This window comes from Equus caballus, chromosome 6 (assembly GCF_041296265.1).
Source record: "Equus caballus isolate H_3958 breed thoroughbred chromosome 6, TB-T2T, whole genome shotgun sequence".
NCBI classification, from domain to species: domain Eukaryota; kingdom Metazoa; phylum Chordata; class Mammalia; order Perissodactyla; family Equidae; genus Equus; species Equus caballus.
Window position 1 is genome coordinate 44,304,684 of NC_091689.1, and position 6,186 is coordinate 44,310,869.

Below are 6,186 nucleotides of genomic sequence, written 5' to 3' on the forward strand. Positions count from 1 at the left end.
TTCTTTCAAAGAAAAGGAAACCAGCCCAGAGAGGTCAAGTGACTTTCTCAAGGCTACCCAACTCTTAATGACAGAGCTGGGCTGGGGCACAGGCCCATGAACCCCGGCAGGGATGCTCTTCCTCACCTCATGCGACGTCTCTATCTCATATGGGTGGACGTGGTCTTCAAGGAACAGATGTGGGAAGGAAACTCACTTTCATTGGAGCGCCAGTTCCTAGGAACCATGTTAGACCCTTCCTCCACGTTGGCTCTTTTATTCTCAAGCCCCTCCATTTTTATGCAGATGGTGAGGTCATCTTGCTGACTCTCCTGCTCCCAGGCTTTGCCAAATGTCTCCTCCCTCTCCCGGCTTCCTCCCCTGGCTTCTTTCACACTTTGAAACACTCGAATGGTAGGTTTTAAGTGGTAAGGTTTCCTTGAGTTAGGGAGTAGCGGGTGGGTAACATCTTATGGGCAAGTCTGAACATAGCAAATATTGTTTTAAAAGGGAGCCAAGTAAGATGCTTCTGGGAAGTGGAGAGTGTGGTTTTCCAATTAGAAACGGTACAAGCAGCAATGGCATACTGCTGTCACTCCAGGCTCTCCTCAGCCACAGCCTTCGGAAGTGAGGGGAATTGAGGGTGGCCCCACAGGCCTGAGTATCCTTTGTGGCCCTTCCATTTGAGCGACAGGTAACTGATACCGATGTTTTTTATCTTCATTGTTTTTCAGACCGCAGCACTCTTGGTAACATCAAATTCATGCCCTGCTGCCCAGCAGTCGGAAGTGCTCTGGTTTCCCTCCAGGAAAAATAGCCCACATCCCAGCATCTCTCATGAGCCCTTTTGCAGGCCTCATAAAGCCCTTGGTGTGGAAACACCTTTGAAACAAGGATTGTGTTTTATTTCATGGATCCTCCTCCTCCAGTGCCTACGCCAGGGCTTGGAATGCAGTGGACGGTTTTGCATCTGACGCTGGAGCAGGGAAGCAGACAGAGGTCAGGTTTTGCCTTCCAAGGGTTCAGGCTACAATCTGAGAAATCAAATTTTTGTCAGGATCCTGCAATATATATTAAAATGATACCACTTTTGGGAAACTATCATTGGAAATAAAAGCTCCTGCTCGTAAGGGTATACTGTAAAAGAACATTTATTGCAATATTGCTTAGAGGGACAGGAAAGTTGAAACAACTTGAAAGTCCATCAATAGGGTGCTGGTTTAAAAAAGTATGGTTTAGCCATACAGTGAAACATTATTCAACTTTTAAAAATAAAGACTTAGACTTACATGTAATAATCTGAAAAGAAGTCTTATAATACACTGTTTAATGACAAAAGCAAGTTGCTGAGTAATGTATATAATAAGATTCCACTTCTATACAACATATACCAATGGTGCACACGTACAGGTGTGTTAAATACATACATTTGTGTGAGCGAAAAAATGGACGACACAGAGTAAAATGTTAATATTACCCTAGGGGGTGAAGTTTTAGATTAAAAAAAAAACTAACAGAGCTGAAAGCTTTTAAAAACCCTCTGGGAAGAGAAGAAAGAGATCAAGGTGGTTAAATGGTCCGGAAAGTAAACAGATGGAATCAAGCACTGCTTTGTTCAGCCACCTCGGCTCATTGTGAACTTTCAGGCAGGGCTGCCCCTGAATCAGCAGAGACCAGCCCTGCACTAGGGCAGATCATAATGTGCAAAGCCCCAAGTGACCTGCATACATAATACATTTGGGAGGCCAAGGCTGCACAACTTCTCATCTATGAAAGTTTGGGAGGCACATAAGAACTTTGTGTCTTGATAAAGCATGTGTCCCCAGCCTTGCTTGATTGGAGGCTGCCTTGCTTCCAGTGCAGGCCCTGCCCATATTAACAGATACTTTTGCAAGGCCTACCTGACCGTCAAGTGTTGATTATAGCTGTATTTAACCTATAAGAGCCAATCCGTCTGACCCCTGATAGTACCTGAATCCATAAGCAACTCTCCCTGGAAGATGCATCGTCAGGGTAGGGATGTGCTTCTTCATTGTTTAGTCCAGAATGCCTAGCACAGTGCTTGGCTCATGGTAGTTGCTGTATAAGGGCTAATGGAAGAAAGTGTGTATTGAATTATCGCACCAGATAGACTGAATTGATTTCTAGCTGGCTTTGGAGGACTCAGGAGAGATTTTCCAGAAAAGCGTGAACCTTTATGAAAGATTTGAAAAGAAGGAAAGTGGTGGAGTAACTTCCACCCAGAAGAAAAAGCTAATTTCCGTTGTCACAGCATTTTAGCAAGAATGTTTTAGTATCTTTAGGGCTCTGCTACCATATCACCTCTTCCCCCTTCTCCAAAGAAGTTTGGGTTCCACCACAGGCCGTTGAGAAAAGGTTTAGATGTCTTTTGGGTCCTTCTCACCCTGAGAGAAAGATAGGTAACAATAGTCTAGTATTCCACTTTTTGGAGGTATAAAAGAGTAAAGATTAAGACATTAACGCAGAACTACTGAGAAAATGCCTCCTAAATATTGTTAGAATAAACAATCATACCAAACAGGATCATATCCAGCACAAAACCAAAACGAATTGATTTAATCAGACGTTATCAGAACAAGGAAGAAATAGTATTCCGGTTTTAATGGCAAAAAGCCCCATAAAACTCAAATTACTTTGCAGGCACTGGTGGCACTCTTGCAAGTTGTTCTTTGGAATATAGTTTAAGAAATAACGGGCCTTGACTTAGGGAGAATTAGGACTGCAGAGGCTTTTGTGCGGGAGAAGCACCCAGGTGTGGGGCTGCCTGGAGGCTTAGCCAGGTAGCTGACTGCTGCAGCCTTGGCTTGGCTCCCATTTGGCCCAGAAAACACTAAGAACGCTGCCGGGTTAGCTGCCACGAGGTGATGATGGATAACGGCTGTGGCCTGATTCTTGAGGAGCCATGGATTCACTGCAGCGTGTCTCAGCCATATGTGAGCCCTGGCCACGTGTGATGTTCCCCTAGGAGGAGGAGGAGAGATGCCACATGACATGTCTTATGCATCTCCTTTTATTGCAGCAACCACGTCTGAACAAGTCAGAGTCTATGCTTTCAGACAGTATGGTCTGCAGGTTAGAGAAACTGCATCCTGATTCCTGGGCACCGAGTTTCAGGAGGCAGCAAAGGAAGTGTTGGTTGACTTCTGAAGCTAAACTATCACACAGAGTCTTCCCCTTCTGGAGGGCTCAGAGGTGAAATAGGAGACAATTATAGAGTTGCAGCACGGGGTGGATGGAACCTTGGAGACCTTGCTCAACTTTCTAGGGTTGGCAGCTCTGCTGCAACAGCTATGCCAAGCAACTAGTCTAAATGAACCCTCCAGCAACAGGAAACTCACTTTCTCTGTGGCATCCCATAAAGCTGGATAACTTTTCCTCCCCAAGAGTCTCATTTCAACCTCTGCATGCTAGCTCAACCATCGCCCAAATTCACTCTCTCCAGAACCTCTTGACTCTCGTGAACCTCCATGTTAGAGATAGACCTTTCTATAATGTGGGGTTCTTCTAGTTTTGGGAGGCCCTTCCTATAACTTAAGGACCTTCTTTCTCTGAAGGTCTTTTTTATCTCCTCCATATATCCTTTTCTCCAATTGTCCTCAACCATGACTTCCCATTAGAATCACCCGGGACTTAACCGAATCCTGATGCCTAGCCATCACTCAATCATCCTCTCGGGGGTGGAACCAAAGCGCTGCTATTTTTAAAGCTCCCCAGATGATTCCACTGCGCAGCCAAGGTTGAGAATCACTGTCTTGTTCCAAGACCCTGGGAAATCTCTTGAAGGTCATGCTATGGAATAAGGTTCCAATCCTGACTCCAGCACTTGGGCAGTTCTCTGTGTTTTTGTGTCCCCATGTGACATGTGGGGACAATGACAGTACCTACCTCAAAAAGTTGTTGAAATAACTGAACTAAGTCTAGGAGAGTCTCTGGCATGTAAGTGCTCCAGAAAGTGTAACTCAGAGCCTAAGACGGGCTAGCAAGTGGTAACACAACGTTTGTGCTCTTACCACGAGCTTGGCATTGTTCTAAGCACTTTACACGTACTATTCAATACATTTTCTTGCGCTGAAGATCTAGTGTAAGAAAAATGACATAAGCAAAACGTGTCTTCAGGACCTCTTTACCTGAAGACATTTTGTCCCAAATGACCCATTTAATTCATGCCCTAGTGAACTCCCTGTGCCCCTTGTCATTTTGTATGTCTTCTTGCCTTCCATTCAAATCCCTTCCAAAGCTCTGCTACAAAAGTTCCTTACATTTCAAAGCTTTCGGGCTGACTAAATTAAGAGCTCCTCATTGGTCAGCCCAATATCTTTTAATGGGCTAGGCATATAAGAGAAGCCCAGTGAGTTCTTTGTGGACTGACTAAATTAATTGACCTTGTAAAAGACTAAGCTAAAACCTATTTATGCAAAAGAGATGGAAAAAGACCGAATTCCTGTGAATGGTGGGGATGGTGAGAAAATAGTACTATTAAATGCCTACTATGTGCTAGGCACTTTTCATGTATCGTAAATTTTCACAACCAAGGAGATGGGTGTTCAGGTAAGGTGATACTGTGTAACAAATCACCCCAAAACTTAGTCTCTTAAAGTAGCAATTATTTTGCTTGTGAATTTGTAATAAAGTGGGAGCATGACAGGGACAACTTCTCTCTGCTCCAACATAGCTCAGCAGAGGACTTTTAAAACAGCTCATTCATGTCCTCCAGCCCTTATGGAACCATGCTGGTGGCTTGAGCTCCTCACAGCCCCAGGATGGCTCTAATTTTGATGGGCCGGAGTAGAAAACTCTTGCCATGAGAATGCAGCTCTCCATCTCAGCCTCTCTGCTCCCCATTCCGAGGGGATCCGTGTCTGTGCTTGGGGAGAAGCCAAGCCAAGCAAAAGATTTCAACAGAGAACGGAGGAAACACACCCACTGAGGTTCTCATAGCAACATAATCACGCACAGGCAGCAGCCTATTTCGGTGGGAGCTTGTCTCAGCTCCCCTCCTCCCTGGTTAGTCACAGAATGGATGTACTGCACAGGCAGAAGCAGTGTGCAGTGGGGTGGGGGAGAGTGCTGGACTGAAAGGAGGCTGGGGAGCCACTCTCAGATGCTCCCTCAGCTGGCTGAAGGATCATGGACAAATGTCCTCCTTTCTCTGATCTCAGGGTCCTTATTCGTAAAATGAGAGATTGGACCAAAGAGCTCTGAGATCTTTTCCTTTCTGATTTTCTTTGACTGTGCAAGTACAGAGACTGTTTTGGTAGGGGCTCAGATGTTTCAGAATCTTTTGTCTCTGAGAAAGATGCTTAGAGAAAATGGGGTTCAAGAGGGTAACAGGCCTTCAGATTCATCTCATTTATCCCCATACCACTTTCTGCACGTTGGCAGGATGTGAAGGGGAAGGAAAATGGTGTTGGCAAAGACTCAGCTCACTTACCCCCAACACTAATCCAGGTCTGTAGTCTGAGAAAGGAAAAGGTTAAGGTCATTCTTTCATTTAGATTTACTCCTTCCTCAACACACACACATACACATGCACACGCACGCACACACACACACACACTCTCGCCCATTAACGCAAGCCTCTTGCCCATCCTCTTTTCACTCTTCTTACTCTCCTTCCCCCCTCTCCTCTCCCTCCTCCACTGATTGCAATATATCCTCTCTTTCCCCTAGGACCAGGTGATGGAGGCATTTTTAGATTCTGGCCCATTTCTTCAATGGACTCTGGGGTTAGTTGAGGACATTCAGGCTCACAGTTCTTGGCTGTCAAAGGTGATGTTAAAAAACGAACAGGGCATGCATGCAGGACTGAGCTCCCTAGGTAAGTACAGGGATGCAGTGAAGAGAGCCAGGATGCTCTAGGAGCATCTTTTAGGTCCCCTCCTTGACTTGTGGGCTGAAGGCTTGAAAGTGCAGAGCTGTCTTTGAAGGAGGCAGACTGAGTGGCCAGTTGTAATGGGAGAGACAGAGTGGGGTCCCCCCACCCTTGTTCTATCTCCCAGCAGCCTGACAGATGGCCAGTAAGACAGAGATAAAGAAGCTCTCAAAGTGAAGACAGGAATGCATTGTATAAAAATTCACACCCTCTGCTGCCGCCCAAACTCCCTTAAAAAAGGATCGAGAGAATCCTAATGGGTACGTGACATCCTCCCCCTCTCCCATAAAAGGGACTTCAAAATCTGGTGGTGA